The 18,967-nt window shown below is 44.4% G+C and overlaps 1 protein-coding gene across 9 annotated transcripts in view; it reads right to left on the bottom strand.

Annotated features, from left to right (window-relative positions):
- ZFAND6 (zinc finger AN1-type containing 6) overlaps window positions 1-13,339 on the bottom strand; it is a 37,566-nt gene extending 24,227 nt beyond the window's left edge. The window contains exons 1-2 of one of the 9 annotated variants that reach the window (XM_030496851.1): window positions 13,197-13,339; window positions 10,134-10,227 (exon numbers count right to left, since the gene is read on the bottom strand). The gene's annotated coding sequence lies outside the window, so the exon portion shown is untranslated. Of the gene's footprint in view, window positions 1-6,035; window positions 6,141-10,133; window positions 10,228-12,536; window positions 12,674-13,196 lie in introns of those variants that run through there. The other 8 variants (XM_030496853.1, XM_030496849.1, XM_030496848.1 and 5 more) reach the window with 8 other exon arrangements.
- Between the last annotated feature and the right edge of the window lie 5,628 nt (window positions 13,340-18,967).

Here is an 18,967-nt window from a genome sequence, read left to right as displayed (position 1 = left end):
TCGCTAATTTTAATGCATAACCTCAGCTTTCAAGAGAGGACTTTCCCATTTTAAACAACTAACTTGATGCTGCTTAAGTAAACCCAGCAACAGTGTAAAATACATATATATGCCACCCTGTGTAAGTTCACCAGAAAAAGCTATCAGGCCATACAAAGAAGTTTCAATAAATTCTTCATCTCAGGCCTAGACAGTCTGAGAAATTCAGGTGTCAGAGCTGCAGCAAGGACAGAGGTACTCCTCAGAGCAGACTGATATTTCAAGCATTCCTATTGTGCAGTGGGGGATCTAAGATAGAAGGATAAGTAGATTGCAACTAATCAGGATTTATTTATATAAAGAATGACTAGGTATAAACTTAAGACCGCAGGTCACAGTCACATGATGATTCTGCAGAATAACAATCTAATTCTTGCAGTAAGCGAGACCATAGGTAACAGTCAGAAGTTTCATAGACACCAAGTTAGAGAAAAAGCAAATGCAGTAAGACAACACTATCAGCTAAGTGACCAGAGTGTGAATCAAATGTTTTTGTTGTTTTTAACAACAGATTTTTTAAAGCTAGACAATTACTCCACTGCTAAGCTTAAGAATATCATATCTCACCCAAAACACTAAGTCCAGTATGACTAGACTTATTAGGAAGGCAAAAAAACCCCCCATGCATGGCTGCCAGGCCAGTCCACAGCAAACCAAGCACTCCTTGAGCTCAGCACTAGTCTCAGCCCTGCACAGTTTGTCACACTCCACTGACAATTTGTTATGTAAGTAATAATACACCTACCTTGACCTGTTGTTACTAATGCTGACTTCCTCCTCCCCCAGGATACTTTAAACAAACCTCATGAAAATATACTGATATTCAAAACAAGCCTATGGAGCAATTCTATAGTCTCATCCCTAAAAAATGTTCCAGGTAAGTCCTTCCATATTGCCACATTATTATTTTTCTTTTTAGTAAGTTCATAATCAAGTGGTTTTGACATCAGTAAACACTAAAATGATTACTTTTCTAGTTACTTTTCACCATAACAATAGCATTTGTTTGATAACTAATTCTAATTAACACCTACAAAATCACTTCCTTCAAGGACTTCACACCAACATCCACCAGTACATCATTATAGCATGGTATCTGGACAGCACAATCCCAACGTAAGTCTGGTGAAGTTCACTTAGAAAATATTTCTGTATCAGCAACAAAAGCTATCTCAAGCTTCTTACCCGATTCTGAGGGAACTAGGCAGGAAGAACAGTCTCCAAAGGTTTCAGTTTAACACTCAAACACAGCCACTTCTTTTGCCCCTACCTTAATAATGGTGCAGATTCCAAAACAAGGTCATTCTGCTGGCACAGAAAACATTCCACTATGTGGTAACATTACCTTGCATTGAGGCCTTGATTCTAGATATGGTTTTAGAAAAAACATGTTAAATTCATCCAGGGGATAGCAGAGAAACCATTTCATTCTTCTCAGCAAGTCTCTTACCTCCCCTGCCTCCCCATCGTCAAAACAGCACCATCAACAACTCATTAAATGTTTTCTTCTGAAATCTAACTCAAAGACAGCCTTTTGTATATAAGGAGGCATGAATATGTCCAAATTAGGTACTGAAATTCTACATTTTTGCCTGCAGAATCAGTGGTTCTCTCTTGCCTCTTACCTCCAGATATAATTCAAAACCTTAAGTGGAACATAACTGCATTCCCCATGCAATACTCTGCTTTCATCAGCCCAATTATGTTCGATGGCACACACGTAAACTGCCTGCCTTGCTCAAGCTAATGGTGAAATCTTCAGTTCTTGTTTAAAAAAAAACCCCACAACACATCCAATACAAAATGTTTAAACAAGCTGAAAGCACTTCACTTCTATCCTCAAAAACCCTGCTATTAAGCTCCCCCTCCAATTTGATTATTAAGTTTATATTTGTTTTCCTAATCCTTCACATAGCTAGAAATGCATTAGCATCATGAATCACAGAACACACCGGTGCACTGCTGTCTTAAACCCTGGGCTAGTTACACTGTTCAGGTGGTAGCCAGGGCCTGCCGAGTCAGCCACACTGTTTATAGTTTAGTTCTTCAGATACAGCATTATTATATTTCAGACTGACAAATACCATATCCTGAAGGTTAGAGTCCTGTGATATAAATACACCCTGACAGGGCAGAATGGTTGATCAGGGGTGGTCTTTAGCACGGAGGCAGTTTTGGCTTCTACAAGATTGCTGAACCATTATGTTAAAGGAAGAGCTGTGAGTTTAGTAAAACTGCTGCTTAAGAAGGAGCTATTTTTAGGAAATACTCAAAAACGAGCATTCATTTGTCTAAGTAATACTCAAAAGATTGAGTTAAGTTGATCTAAATGGAGCAGAAGATGGATCAAGTTAGGATTTAATTCAGTTTATGCCTTCATGCATGACTTAAGCAAAAAAAAAGTTATTTTCAAATGAAACAGTCCATTTCTGTCAACAACTGGAGAATGAGCAAGAAAACATAACTTGATTAAGAATATTTTTGCACTGTCAAAGCTTTGTTTTTGCTAATCTGTTTAGCTCAAAAGTCCTATAAACACAGTTGGAAGAAGGGATCTGTTAAAAATATATCACCCCACCCCTTCAATTAAGAGCTGAGAAGCTTATGACACATGTGAGACATCTACCTAGAACAGGGAAGGAGGACTTAATGTTCCTGATATTTCTAAAGGTAAAAAAAAAAAAAAAATAAGCAGGTTTAAAAATCCCAAGTGTTTCATGCCTCTGTTAAAGGGATTTTAAAGCAAGAAGAGATCCAAGCTATTTTTATTCCTTTGTAGGTCATGTGTAATTAACCGCTTATTTTCACAAAACCTTATTACAGTGTAAACATCACTGGCCAGATCATCTGCCCCACCCAGGCTGAGCTTCACACCACAGGAGGCCAACTATCTCTGTGAGGAGCCCTTGTATCTTCAGAAGAGGGCTGTCCCTGCAGTACCAACCTTCCCTGCAACAAGCCGGGATGATCAGCAGCTCCCGAGCTCACGCCTTCTCTACAGCTTTCCTAGAAACCATAAGCAAAACAGTTAATGGGCCTAACCCCACATCTACAACTATGGGCAGATGTTCCTTTTTGGATATAGCTGAAACTCTCCAAGATGACATTATTCCTCTCCCCCACTCCCTTCTGCCTTGGGCACACAGCAATTAGCAGAAATGATCACTAAACCACTTGGGGAATAGGGGGAGGAAGAGGAGAGGAAAAGAGCCAGTTGGGTTGGCTCGAGCCACTAATTAAAATGATTTAAGCCAGCCTATTGGCTTCGCCTCCAGAGCTCACGCGACCCACTCTGCGGGAAGAGTGGCAGGAGGCCCCTGTGAGTAGCTGAGGGCTCTCAGCAAGCAGGGATCTGCAGCCCATGTCACAGCTCGCAGGATGGATGCCTGCCCTCCCTAAGGCTCCAGGCATGTTTCACAGAGACCATCCCATGGGAGGCATGCAGCCTTCTCCAAGTAGTATTAAACAGGACCAAAGTGCAGGGTTACCAACCCAGCACATGGTGGGCCACTCACTTCAGAACTCTAGGCAGTGCCACCAGCAGTCAGTGGATCACAAATTCCCTTTGCCTCATACGTAGGGGAGATCAAATTTGGTTCTGCATTTTGTACACAGATTTACAAGGACTTCTAAGAATCTCTTATTCACAGAGATGTATACTCCATCCTGGCACAAAAAGCAGACACATAAATCCCACAGCACACAACACATTCACAGCATTTAAGATCTGCAGATGGAGCATGTGCAGGAGAAGGTTTTATGAACAAGAAGTGCTGGAACAACCAATCGTCATGCGGGGACAACACGGGTCCTGCCAGCAACAGCTCTGAATGCAGGCAAGAAACATTTGCTGTAGCCTGAATACAGAAGTTGTACAGCTGTGCCAGCAAAGTGGTGTGTTTATCCTTTAGGGCAGATTTGCTTTCTACAAACAGCCTGCATTAGAATTGTATACATGTGCTGAGAGAGTTAAGCACTGCACTCCTACATTGAATAAATCAGGAAAATTGGTCCCAGATAATACATCTTTCCTAACTAAGTTGGGGGGCAGAGGGAACCCAAGAAGAATGGCTGCTCAGTCATCAAGCAATATGAACCAACTTGCCTCATGTATTCAGTTGTTTTCCTGCCTAAAAAAAAAACCCAGCTTTTGGCTAAATGTAGTATTTAATTGCACACAAACACTTAAGTGTGCTTCCTTTTGTTTAAGCAAGTCTAACACACATGTTCATAACGTTTACAGAAATTATAGCAAACTATGCTATTCTTCTTGCCTTCACCTCAGACATCTGCCCTAGCCACTCAGTCTAGGCCTAGCAGCAATTGTGAGCTAAGAAATGAATCAAAATCCAGGGATTTCAACACGCACATACCCCAGTCTTAAATCTCTCCCCTGATACATGAGATCTGGACTACCTCTCAGCTAAAACACCATATACAGTCACTGCTCGTTCTGAAGTGGTATTTCCAGGGTTTAAATACAATCTAGAACATTAAAAAAATGCCATAAACAGATAAAACCAGCAAGAGTGAATTAGTAATTCAGACCTATAAGCCGCTGGAGCATGGCAAAATGCCAGCATGTCAAGACACTGACATAGAGAAAAGTAATCCATACCCAGCATGTTGGGAGAAAGCAAAATGGCTCAATGTGAAACCGAAAGAAAGAGGTCTACGTTAACAATCACACTTGTTTACACCCAGTGAAGGTCTAAGCGATTGCTTTCCACTGTCATTTGGAAGATTGTTGCTCAATTTTCACATCCATTCTTCTATCCTCTTCACTAATGATACAAAACCCATCAAACACCTCAGACTCAACAAGTATCAAGCCCGTGAGTATTTCTTTCCAATTCCCAGAAGCAGCTGTATATAGACACAAGTGGTTTCTATAAAAAACAGAAAGTATTTAGGGAATACATTCCCCATTCTAAAAGCATTGTTCTGTATGTGGCCTCATCTAACATACTTGTCAAGCATACAGAAAACATAACAATTAAAAGAAAGTCCCCATTCTCGTCAGACCCCCCTGCTTCCTGACTCGCCACTTCCTGCTCTCCTCCCTTTCACCCTATCCCATGCCACCCGTAGCAAATCGTACTTTTCCTGTTCCTGGAGACCTTTCGGATGCAGAAAGTGTCACTGAAAAAATATCATTTATGATAAACCAGGTACAGAAACTGAAAATAATCTCCCCTCGAAGAAAACACCTGCAAGCAACGGGCAATACAGGATTCAAAAGAGAATCTGACCAATTCCAAAGGAAAATAATCTCCTCCCCCTCTTTTTTTCCCTTGCTGGAAGGGTTGTAGCTGCAACACAGAGCAGTAACATTTAATTCTCCTGCCTGTGGTTGTAATCAGAGCTCTGAGAGCGCCAGACACTCTACAAAACTGATTAAAAAGAGAAAAATTGCAGTGTTCTACATAGTTTTTACATATCTTTGTTCTAAATGCTAAGGACCTGCGAGACATTCATCTCATCAAGAACAAACATACAGACAACAGCACAGCCGTCCTCAGTGATACAACAAAAGACAATTTAAGACAAATGACTTGGAGCAAATGCTATCACTGAATAATCCCGTGGCAGCTGTCATCATTAGTTAGCCGAAATCTCATCAGAATCAGAGAAGTTAGAGTTAAAACCGAGCTCTCTTCCTGTAACATTGTGTAACTCCAAACCAGCAGCATTATCCTCCCTATTTTAGAATTCACATTTCTCCGTAAGATAAGGTGGAAGGACTCGGATCCCTCCACGCGTAAACACCCGGTGCAAGCCAACACATGACAAAAGAAACTCGGTCAAGTTTGAGCCTCTCAACACCTTATTTCCTGTCTAAAGAGCCCTTTTGTTCTGCTTCCCTGCATAAATGTTAATATTCTGCCATCATTCGAAAGCGAAACAATGGAGAGAAAGCCCCACGCACATGAACTCCGCTGCCCCGGAGGGCGAAATAACGCCACACGACGCGATTAGAACCCGAAAATTCCTACCCACGAAATCGCCTCAATTTGCTGTTTGCTTCACCCCAGATTAACTTCACTTGGAGCTGCACTTCGGCGCAACCTAGCCTGGACGCTCAGCCCCGCCTCCCCCGTCCTGATTGGTCGAGGAGACAAAGCCCCGCCCCACCAGCCAGGCTCCGCTCCCGGATTGGCGGAGCGGCGTATCCATTATTTAAAGAACTTTTCCTTGCTAGCAGGTTAGGCTGGGCGGGTTAGAACACCCTGGGCGAGCGGGTTCTTAAAGGGACAGGACCCCGCTCCCGGCTGTGACAAACTACAACCTCCGGCGACGCGTCGCCCCGAGCCAGTTCCGGAGAGCGCCCCTGCGAGCGGCAGCACCGGTCCCTGCGGGCACCCACCCCTATCCTGCACGCTGCTCTCGGGCCGCATGGGCTGGGGTGAGGAGAGCAAGCGAGCGGGCTGGAAGCCCTTCACCCGCTGCAGTTACACAACTGCCGCTTGCTCTACTTACAGGTTAAAATTAGGTGTGGGGTTTGAGCCCATCCACTCTTAGAGAGTGGTTGGAGTTACCCTGCGAAGCCGGGCACACTATATCAATTAGTAACCTTGGCTAAAAATACGTGGGGTTGCCCGTTCCCAAGACTTGTTCCAACTGAAAGCGTGAGTCAGCACAAGAGGAGCTCCGCAGGAAGCGACTGTCTCCATCTCACAGGGTACCATGGCTCTGCCAGAAACTTTCTGTGCTTCGTCAGGCTTCACTTGACTGAACACATTTGCAAGACCCTGTTCAGATTCTCACAAGCCAGAGCGTTTCTCACAGCATAACTTCCTCTCACCACTACACAAGAACCTGTTGTTTAGATGAAAAGTGTTTCTGTTTCCACAACATAAACACTGATGCAGTCCCCCACCCATCTATCAAGTGAAAAGTCTGGAACATGCAAGAAGAGTAAAACCAAAACAAGGCTTAATAAATATTTCACAAGTGCAGATGTAACAGCTTGTCCCATTCCGAACAATCAAGCCAAGGAAGAGCCAGAACACAGCCAGTGTTCCCCCTGCACCCACAAGTATAATCATCCCAGTTACACACCTCTTATCTGCTCAGCAAGGCTGCCTTGTATAAAACATTGTCACATGTTTAGTGTAAAAAAGATACTAAGCTAGGGGAAGATACAGCACTCAGTGTAAGCACATTTGGGTTCAATTTGTACTGTGCAGGGGCAGAGGGGGAAAACTTCCCCGCTTTAGTTCTTCCCACCTTCCTCTTCCAGTGCTGGAGCAGCCCGCCTTCCCTCACTTCTCCTTCTGCCTGTACCACAAAATGAGTATCTGTTTTAACTTTCCTAATGCTGACTGATCAAGCCTAAGACAGTTTAGCAAATCTGCTTTACTGCAAATACCACCCAGCATCAGGGAAAATATTTACAGCCGAGTGCTCCCCTGAGCTGCCATACATACACCAACAGAGCATAAAACACACCTTCTGGAAGGACATTTAATTCCTCTAAAACAGTCAAACAGCATATTTTATGTTACGTTCTATTTTAGAGCAATTTATCACACCACAAATCCAAATATGACTGAAATGCAGCAGCTCATACAGTTATAAGTAGTAAACACTACAAGAACTGAAATAACAAGATTTGCATAACCTCCCCTACAGGAACCTAAGCTGAGAACCAGACCTTAACCCTTACACCTGAATTTAGTGCCCTGCAGAAGCCAGTAGCCCACAGTTTAGAAGTTAATCGCGTCCCCTGAGGATAACTCTGAGGCCATACCCACATGACACGGTTTTTGACCAAACGTTATCTAAGCAATCAAACCTAAGAAAACAGTTCATGCAAATAAAACATACCAGTAAAACATCCTCTAAGCATTTCAGTAACCAATCTTGGAAAGCTTCAGTTTAGAACGCACTAAATGTAGACCCCTAAAAACAACAGCAGAAATCACAAGTCTCATCAACCAAACCACCTAGGGCTAGAACAAGCCCTGACAACCCTAAAGACCGTGTTATTGTTTAGGTACTTTCAAAATGGGAAGAAAAATAGAAACCCAAACCAGACACATTACCCCAAAACGCTCCAGCTCTGTATGCTACCACACAGACATCCAGCCACCTCGCAACTGCAGCAGTGATGAAAAGTAATGTTTATCATCTAACACGCCACACTTCAGCTCATGCTTCTGTTACACAGGCAACTAGCAGCTCCTTATCACTACAAGGGAGAAGTTTCATCCCCTTTTCTCCCTGACTTTCCCCTCCCAGTCACACAGTCTGGCCAACTCCAGTGCTCATCAGACCCTTCCATCTGCCTCTGAGCCACTGATCTGACAGAAGTTTGGCCAACTTCTGGTAAGCAAGAGCAGGGCTTACCCAGAGGGTAAGGGGAATGGCAAGGCAAATTCTCCTCTGTTCAGCACTGACCTCCTAGATTTGCTTACCTCATCTCATTTAAAGCAAAACAAAAACCCAAACCAAAACAAACCACACACAACACAAAACTATCACACTAAGAATGCTCCAAGAGTAATTTGCTATCCTCATAGCAGCAAAGATCAATAAAAACCCGTGAAGCGGGGTATGCAAACTAGGTTCACAGCTGAACCTGCCTCACTGCACTAGAAATCATGGGTAAACACATCCGTATCTAGATGTTGGAAATCCAGACAAAAAATTGCTATTCAAGGTATTATCCCATGCTAAAGGGGGCCTAGCGAAACTAGACATCTAGAAGCCTAATTTATAAGCTTAGTTTCTGTACATAAGCAACCTGTTTTCCCTGTGAATACACATACATTTTGAAGGAAATGCAGAGGCACCACTTTAAGGTCCAGTTATGATTTTGCTGCTCTTACAACATCTGTAACAATGCAGAAAAAAACCCTCCAAAATAGCAGATTGCAGCTACAAGTGCATTAAGCAGGGAAGTTTTGACAGCAGAATTGGAAAGCTTTAGTTTGCTGACACCAAACTTTGCACTGAGGACAGTAACAAGAGAAAGCACCTGACTCTCATTTGACTACTGCAATCATAGAACAGCTAAAAAGCCATTTGTTCTGCAATCTTACACACAGAGAAGACAAGTTTGGAGGACTCCAGAGCTCAAGAGATCAAGAACAGAGCCTTTTATCTTTAAGTCACCAGTTCAGAGACCAGAATAGTAGCGATCAAAAGGTACATGTGATGGCTGTTCAGGGATTAGATGAAGAAACGGTTACTCGCTGCCTGGTTCCCAACAGATCAGTGTGAAGCACAACAGCTTTCCTCATATTTTGCACCTGTTTTTCAGAGTCTTGAAATACACTGCACCTCCTGGATTCTGTACACGTTAATAAGTAGCAAAGCAACTGAACTGCTGCACACACATACTGAACTTGCATTGCAGAAAAGGACTTTATCCTCTGGTTGTCAGTTATGTCAGCAATACAGCATGTGATGAAGTTTTTCTTTATTATTTTCAAACAGCTAGCTTTTTTATTATTAGAGACAGCTTTTAAAGTAATATTTAGCTTTCCATTCCTTTCATACCCTCAGATGCTGCAATCCTGTTTATAAACAATAGTTCTCAAACTTGCTGTATAATATATGTAGGAATTTCAGAACTTGGGCATTTCAGAAATGACTGAGACATTAGTAATCATTTTTTAATCAAAGCTAAACAACACAGACTTCATGAGGGCCATGTTTACTTAAAGACAAGAGGGGAAAATTCCATGTGTGATGGAAGAAACATACATTTTCATGTATCTTCAACATACCAGTGTGCAGTCTCTAGAAAGTCAATTAGCATTTGACTTTCCAACCTGATTTTAGTTTTTAAAGTCTGCAAAAGTACCCGGGATTTCCAGGCTGGAGCAGCAAGATGAAAACAAGTTCAGAGTGTACGTTCACTGAAGGTTCTAGAGCACAGGTTCATTGTGTGGCTACAAACACTATCACCAAAAACAACCTTATACACAACCCCAGCAATACACAGCACATTCATTACCAAGAATGAAGCTGCTGATGAAAAGCCAAGATCCTAGACACTTCAGACTTCTTAGAAGTAACTAAGGAGGCCCTTGCATACAAAGAATTCAGCTTGCTATTCCAGGAGTCTAGAGAGAACAACATACCAGACAGATGAGATTTCAGTAGTCTTGAAGAACTCGGAGATTTCCTCTTACTGCTTTCAATCCAAGATATGCTACTGTACTGCAACAATCAAATCTGGAAACAACAAAAGACGTGCATGTGGTAAATATTTCATCAGAGGGGACTGCTTAGTTGTCTGGACAGCAGTACAGATGCATCAGACAAAAACATTTCCCTGGAAGCCTTACCAGCTCTTTCAAACCACCCAAAGCTTAGCTACTCTTGAGAACTTGAAAGTTCATCCGCATGTTAAATTCCAACTGCTTCCTTTAATATAGGGAATAAGCCACTAAGAGAATCACTTCCCTCCCCCTCTTCCCTGTAACCTCCTGGCTTATAAAGCTGCACATCCATAAGAGGTCTCAATCACCCTCAACAGTTGCCATGTCGGTTTGGTTTTGGGAGTGTTTTTTTGGTGGTGGGTTTTTTGTCTGGGGTGGGTGTTTTGGGTTTGGGGGGTGTGTGTGTGTGTCTTCAATTTTTTCTTTATCTGTTATTACGTTTGAGGTTTTTTTAAACCAGGACATGGAATTATATCTTGTACAGCTGCATCACCAAGGCCTCCAGTGATAGATGGCCACATTACTTGCTTCAGTCAGAGTCCTTGAGAAAGTATCTAGGCATTTTAAAAGACTTTGCCTTGACATCAGATACCTTGAGTGGAAGAAAAAAAAAACCATACTAAAGTTTTCATTGAATTTAGCATGGTCCAACTACATTTATGTGTAATCTATACTCTTTGTAGCTTAAATCAAGTATCTTGAATGCAAGTCATAACCCATTCAGTATTTAGAAAACATAAGGATAGCTGCATAGCTATTAGCTGCCAAGAAAATGGAGCCAGAAGTTTGCATACTTACAACTCTCTCAGAAATCAGACCGATTAATATAGCTGCTACAAAAGGACACACTTTCACAGAAACAGGGATTACCTTTATCTGTAACCATAGCAACTTTTCAGTAGTTTGCGTTAATGCTACTCTCCCTCTGATAACTTGCCACTATCTCTTTCGAGCTATTTGTGTAAGGTTTTGAATGTGCCATCTGAGGCCATAAAGTAAGGAGTTGAAATGCAAACTTGCATTCTCAGATCACACTCTCATAAGCGTATTATGCAACATGCAACGTTGTTCATTTCTGCCATAAATTCATGATTAGTCAAGGAGTAAATTTATTTTAATGTTATTATTTTAACATGATTCATAGTTTTGTAAGACAAAAAAGTATTTTAAGAGGTATCCTATGAAATACACAGGAGATAGTTTCTTCAGAAGTGAAGAATTTGTTCTCCTCTATCTGCAAAGTAGTAAACCCAAGGAATTATGCCACTGATGCATCATAGACTTTTATATTCAGTATCATAAGCAACAAAAATCATCCTAAAACACACTTGCTTTGGCCTGAATATATGGCAGATCAGAAAAGAGCCAGTGCCCTTGTTCTGGGTGAGGTGACAACTAATATAAAGAACAGGTGTAAACACCTCAGCACTACATAAACAAATCAGGCAGAATTCAAAGAGCAAGGCTATAAAAATAAAAAGAGAGATAGGAAAGAGACTAAGGAAGGAATTGACGTATTTGCTTCCTCAATTGTTGAGTTACCATCATCCAGAGTTCAGAACAGGATTAGCACTCTACGAAAGAAATTATTTAAGGTGACATCAGACAAACAAAATCACTTGCTTGGAAGCAGGAGGAGGAGGAAGAGAACAGTTTCTTCTTGATTTCTTTTCCCCTGAAGTTCAGAGGGCAGTTTACCAAGCTGCACCCTTGTCTCTTCAGCACAGCCTGGCACAGTTAAGATACACACCTCAGATCCATACAAGAATGAAGGAAACCCTGCATGCTCTTTACTCCCCATAACTCTTATGCAATGACACCTATTACAGGACAAGCCTGGACAAACATGTAGGGAATGGACTTCAGAACACAACGGTGCACTTTAAGTCAGCCCACACGGGGGGAGAAGTAACTACTATCAGTTTTGCCAAATGCCTCCACATTACATCAGCACATTTGGTGGAAGCTTCTGTATATCACTGTTGCTACTAGAAGGAAAATAATTAGTTTTTTGGTTTTTAAGATTCCCCATGCTAACATCCTGTGGAAACACAAGTGGACATTCGCACCCCTTATCTATCACTCCAGGCTTTTCTGTAGAGCCTAGAAGTTTGGCTAAATTTCCACAGGGGTGAACACAGGAACAACAACAGAAAGAACTTTTCGTACAACTCAAAAGGATGACAGACCGTGTAGGCTTAAACCCTTGGTTTAAGTGGAAAGGTGCCACAACACAAACTGCATGTTGCTGCCTGAATACTCCTGACCCCAACCCAGCCAAAACCGCTGCACTGAACCTATCCGAGGAGCAGATACACACACACCGACTGCAGCCTCCAACAGCCCCAACCCGGGGTGAAGGCCCCGGCCCGGAGCCGGGGGGAAGCCCCCGTCACTTGAAGGGCACCGCCGCCAGTTCAAGTGCGATCTCCCGCAGCAGCTGAGGGACCCTCCGACCGGGGAGGCGTCGCCGCCGGCTCCCCCCCCCCCGCCCTAACTAAAATGACCGCGGTGCCGGGGCGGGCGGGAAGCGCGGCGGGGCCGGGCGCAGGGCTGGCGGCGCGCCGCGGGCCGGCCGGCCGCCTCTCCCCTTCCACCCAAGGACACGAGTACAAACACCTCTGCCCTGGGATGGCTCCTGCGCACGCAGCGAGGAGCTGCGCGGAGACGGGGGGGCGGGGGGGGGGGGGGGGGGGGTGCGGGGAGGAGGAAGGAACGACCAAAAAAGGCAGAAAAGGAGCCCCAGGGCCCTACGCCCGGCCCGGCCTCGCCACCGCCCCGCAGCCCCGAGCCCGCCGGGTGCGGGGGGCAGCGGAGCGAGAAGGGGGTGCGGGGAGAGCCCTTCCCTCAGCCCTCACCCCCCGCCGCTCGCCAGGGACGACCGGGCCGCCGCCGCCGCCCCACCTGCCCCGGCGCACAGCGGGGCCACCGGCCCGCAGCCGCTCCACCCGCCGGCCCCCGGCCCGGCCGCGCTCCCCTCACCTGCCGCCGGGCCCGCCGCGTCCCGCCGCCGCCCGCTCCGCCGGGCCCCGCTCGCTCCTCACCAAACTTTTTTTTCCTTTTCTCCGTGTTTCGCTGCCCTCAGAGTGACGCGGGCGGGCGCTGATTGGCGGAGCCCAGGAAGGGAGGCCGCGGAGAGGCGGGGCTACGGACCGCGACTAATTATTACAAGGAGACGGCGGCGACGTAAACCACTGAATGCTATTTAAAGGGACAGCGGCCCGTCCCCCGTTCTCCCCCCCCGCCTCCACCACCACCGCGGGTGACCTGAGGCGAACGCAGGGCCGGGAGCGGGCGGGCGGCTGCCGCCGGCACCGGGCGGGTTAAGCGGGCGAGCCCTGAGGCGCTCGGAGGACCCGGCTGATGCCCTGGGGAGGGGAGACCTCCCACGGGCCTAGGGCAGCCCGTGAGGAGATCACCCCCTCACACCGCGCCCTGTCATACCTCCTATCCCTCGTCAACCCTCTTCCCCGCACAAATAAATTCATCTTGCTATAAAAATCCTATGTAGCTGCCTGCTGCCACCCCCTCTGCCATGGGGGAGTGGAGGAAGAGGTTTGCTGTCAGCGGGTTTCTCTTGTGTGGGCTCAGGGCGGCTCTGCGGGGTCTGTACATCACCCTCACTGGTCACCGCTTCTCCTGCCCTGCACAAAGTCAGCTGTGGGGTTTGTTATCTACAATACCTCGTATAATTTGTTTCTCTTTTTTCCCCGCTGCAGGGCTCTGAGGCAATACACAGCTTATTTTTACACACAACGTTTTCACGTCACACCCGCTATACCCAGTCTAATGTCACAGGCGGCTGTAAAGCTAAACCATAAAGGAAGGTTTTGAAGGTGAGATTTAAGGATGTTGAGGGACTTGGAGGCTCAAAGCAAATAGGAAGGGAGGACGAGATTCCAGAGAGATGAAACAAGCGAAATAAAAGAGGAATTTTATCTGTGGAGAGCACACTGGAGCAGGCCAAGGCTGTGGGAGCTGCCAGGAGGTGACCTGAGTTTGCAACGAGTTTTGGAGGAGGAAAGAAAAGTGAGCAATTGTGAAGCTCAAAGGATGCCAGAGAAACTGAAGATGCGTAAAACATGTTTCCATTCCCATGGGGAACAGTGAACAGATTTTAAAAGTTTTGGTCTTTTTTGAGCAAAGAAACTTGAGACTATCCTAAGGTAGGTGTTGCAACAGGACACATAAAGATTTCAGCAAAGATAAAGCCCAAGCAGAGATCTTCCATGGGTAAGATCACTATTACCAGTGGTGTGAGCCAAGTAGCCAGAGCCATAAACCTGGCAAAGGAACTTAAACGGAAGAAGGCCCTTAATTCTTTTTTTTGAATATCTGAGCTTGGATCAACACCAGAAAATGCTGGTGCAACCAGCATGGAAGTGCTAACATAGCTTTACAGCTATTTTGGTAGAGATTATTCACTCTTGGCTGTCTTTGCTGATGCAATAAGTCTTTCAAATGCCAGGTTGTATGAACAGAAGATGACCTGCATTGCATGTGGGTATCACAGCATTCCCCACAACATTATTTGGAGCGCTTTCATGGTCTTGGCAGTAATCATAAGGAGCTGTGGGGAGGGATGATCACATTCCTCCAAGCCTCTCCATGATCTCTTTTTTATACGATTTTTTTAAAAACCTCAAATTCCCTTTGGTTCATCTCAGGCTGCTTTCTTTGTGCCAGGTTTCCTCTCACGATTAGAAATAGAGATGCAGAAGAATAGGGTGGAATATCCACAGTGTCTCTTTACAAAAAGGCCAACAGATTCTTTTGCAGTTGTGAGCAACCAGCACAACAGCTGGCAGCGCAGCAGCGGGAATAAAAAGGGAAATGCAAACAGCGAACAAGACAGAGACCTCCTGCCAGGAGTTATTGACCAGCAACACATGGTGGAACAAATGTTAAGTTATGGCAGCAAATGTCAAGGGGGAGCAGCCGAATGTTCAGATGTGATCTTTCTCAAGTTGTGAATGAAGCTTGTCAGTTTTCTGATGTGCCCAAATGAGGAAACTCAGTTATAATAATTATGGAGTAAGTGGTTTTCTTGAAGCATTCAGAATCAGTATGTTTGGCATGGTCAGAAGCTGACGCAATTCAAAAGGAGCAAACAACTGGGAAATAGGGAAAGCAAAGGTTTGTGTCTGAAAAAAAAAGTAGTCAAACTGTTCCTGAGGGAGAAAATTCATATACAAGATGGCCAGGCTCCTTTCTGGGGTAGAATAAAGGATGCAGTTAAAAATTAAATGTACATCTTGATCCACTGTGAATGGAAGACATAATATTAAAGAAATAGTGTTTAATTTTCTCGTTTGAGGGCCTCAAAAGAAATAAGCATAAGGCTAAAAAACCTTGCTGGGCTCAAGGAGGATAAGGAAAGAGAGAAGTTTACAATCAGAGAAATGACTAAGCTGTTAACCACCCAGAGAAGGGCATCCTGGACTCCGAGAGAAGGTCAGAAATCAGCTAAAGAAGATGGGAAGTCAAAAGCAACCCTGAGCCAGCAGATGAAAACAGAAGCCTGTTTTCTGTAAACCACTGCAGAGCAGGAGTTAATTGATAGGAATAGTTTTGAATACTACGAGTAGACAAATGTTCATCAGGACCTAGAAGCATGTGGAGGCTGATATGCAATGTTATGTTCATCTTCGTGGAGCAATTTCATTCTACCAGGCAGGATATTGCTTCAACAGAGCAGTCCAGGAGAAGCTCCAGAGAATTAAGTAGTGATCTCAGTACAAGCTGAAACACCCAGGAGGGAGGTGAAAGGTTTCCCAGCTATGCTGGCGATTTGATGCTGCATGGCTAAATGGAACAACCAGGGAACATTATGTCCTCGTTTATAATGTTACAACTGAAACAGTGTTTATTCTCCTTGACCTGCATTGTTTAGATCTGCCTGTCATAATATAAGGCTCCCAACACCTTGGTATCTCAGCACAACTTATTCTCATGTTCTTAAGTGCCATCTATTCATACACCCTTTAGAAGCTGTTGGCAAAAATTTTCTGAAATGAGTTTCTTCTAATTTTTATTCCCTTCTCCCAAATCCATTTAAGCTATCTCCTAACACACACAGATGCAGAGGACCTTTTTCTCTAGTTCCTTTTATGTTTGCTTCTGCTATAGCAGCTTGTTATTTTCCTTTGCTAAAGCTTTAGAAATCACTTGAGGAATCTTAGTAATGTATGCATTTTGAGGTAGATTTATCTTCAGAGCTCATAAATAGAAAGTCTCTTCTTCACTTCAGTGGGCTTTGGATCAGGTGTTTAGTGCTAACATCATTTCAGTTCTCCTCATCTAGTTGTTTGGGGCCCAGCATGCAGCCCCTGAGACTGCTGAGATTTTCACCAGAGGCTCTAATGAGAGCAGAATCAGCCCCTACTTCCTGAGAGACAGCCTATAAAAATCCAAAAGAAATAAGCATAAGACTTTCTTGAACAACTGAGTCTAAAGCTTGATCTGATTTTATCCTCAATCTCACCAGATTTTTTTCCACAGCCACTCTGACCTCTGTTCTATGTGTTATCCTAAGAGGATGAGCTGGAGTTTCAGTTACCCAGGCCTAGTGGAAATTGGGCCCAGAAGTCATTTGGCATTGGCCTTTCAAGAGCAGCAATGCCAGCTCTCTATTGCAATGCCCACATTCAGAGGTCTGTAGAATTAGAGTCCAAATTCTGCTTGTATTTGCAAGCCCAGAACACCACTGACTTCAACGGGATTGTAGGATTTTAGCCAAGAGCAGAAATTGGCCCAGGAAATTTCGAGATTCCTTCATGTTTCTGTTTATATGGTGTTATCATTGAGAACTAAGAGCTTGCTTCATGATGCATTTTACTTTTAAATTACATAAAGGATATTTACTGTGCCGATGCCACATAGTTTGCAAGAAAGATGCACATATGGAAATGAAAAAACACTGATTACCATTAGGATTTCCAGCTTCCAGCATTCATTTTCCAAACAACCCAGGGACTATTTCTCATCAAAAAACGCAGAAATGAAAATCAAATTTTTTGCCATTTATGTATGCCATTCTGCAGTCTTACTCATCAAGTCTGTTGTGAAAACGGTCAGAATAAAAAAGCTTTGTAACAGACAGAAAGTTCAGTCCTCTGCTTTTGTTTTCTCTATACTTTCTCTATATTTTCCCAGCCAGAGACATGCCTAAAAATAATCAATGTTCTTCTGCCTCTCACGGGGTGGGAGGAGATCTGGGGAAAGCTGAGTGATCACCAGGGACAACAGGTAAAAACACAGATAAAGGCTGAGAATGAATGGATCATTCTGTAAAAACAGGTAAGTGGGTGCCAGGCAGAGCATGGCTGCCCAAAAGCATCTGAGCGGCCACCGGAGCCAGGTCAGCACTGCCCTGTCCAGAGTGACAGCACCCGCTTCAGAGCCAGCAGCTCACTGATACTCTTGGAGCTGCAAAAGGGACCTGAGAGCAAAGTACCTGCTCATAGTATCTCTTGAGCAGAGAGCAGCATAGGCTGGAGGTCCATCACAGAGCAGAGCTCCAGTCTGGTTCTAGTTGGAGCTACTGGGCTGCTCAGCGTCTTTTCAAATGAGGCAGATTGTTTTGCCAGGCGGTTACAAATCTGGGAGCTTCCTCCTAGATAGCCTTGTTTAGAAATCTGGGCTGGGGCCTTTTAAAGCCTTAACGACTCCCTACTTAAGCTTTTAATATCCATGTTAAATCGTTCATTGAGCATGGCCTGGTATTCAGAACAGTGTGCCATTGTCACCCCATGAGTAACTTTAGGCAAAGAAATTACTTTGTACCTCTGTGCCTTTTCTTCTGCATCTGCTTTGTCTGTGTAGACAGTAAAGTCTTTCAGCCAAGGAGTGGCTCATGCTATGCGTGTCTAGTCATCAACACAGTGAACTCCAGTCTCGCTGAGAGCCTCTCTGTGCTCCTCAGTCCTACCCATAACAGTAGTATCTTTACACATAGTGCCTTCTGTTTATGCTTGCCTTTCACCCTACTGCACAAACAGGGTTTTAGCATTAATCACTATTTACAACTAAAATCTGGAGTCCTAAACTCTGTAACATTAAAGTATCCATATACCATACTTGCATAAACCCTTGCGATTGTGATTCTATGAAATAGGGCACTGTACAGAAAGCCCAGAGGCTACCAACAGTTCTGGCAACCAGGTGCTAAATTATGAGTATAAAGGGACCAGAGATACTCCAACATGACAACTTCAGCCACTGAAAAGTCTCCATGCACACAAGAAAGCTGGCCCTATCTGACTGTGCTCTGGTCCTTGCAATCTAAGGGAAGCAAAGACCCTGTTGTCAGGGCAGCACTGCTTGGTGATCCATTAATCATAGAATCATAGAATGTTTAGGGTTGGAAGTGACCTTAAAGCTCATCCAGTTCCAAGCCCCTACAGGGACACCTTCCATTAGACCAGGTTACTCCAAGCCCCCTCCAACCTGGCCTTGAACCCTGCTAGGGACGGGGTAGCCACAGCTTCTCTGGGCAACTTGTTCCAGTGTCTCACCGCCCTCATAGTGAAGAATTTCTTCCTAATGTCTAATTTAATCTACCCTCTTTCAGTTTACAGCCATCCCCCCTTGTCCTATCACTACATGCCCTTGTAAAAGGCCCCTCTCCAGGGACTTTTAGCAGCACTCTTTTGGAGGCCTTTAAAAGCCAGCAGAATTTAGTGCATCCCTGAGGGTGCTCTGGGCCAATTTTTGCTTTTGCAACTTATGTTGCCCCCACTGCAACTAGCAGA

Source organism: Strigops habroptila, chromosome 9 (assembly GCF_004027225.2).
Source record: "Strigops habroptila isolate Jane chromosome 9, bStrHab1.2.pri, whole genome shotgun sequence".
Lineage (NCBI taxonomy): Eukaryota > Metazoa > Chordata > Aves > Psittaciformes > Psittacidae > Strigops > Strigops habroptila.
This window is presented reverse-complemented; position numbering and strand designations above follow the sequence as displayed.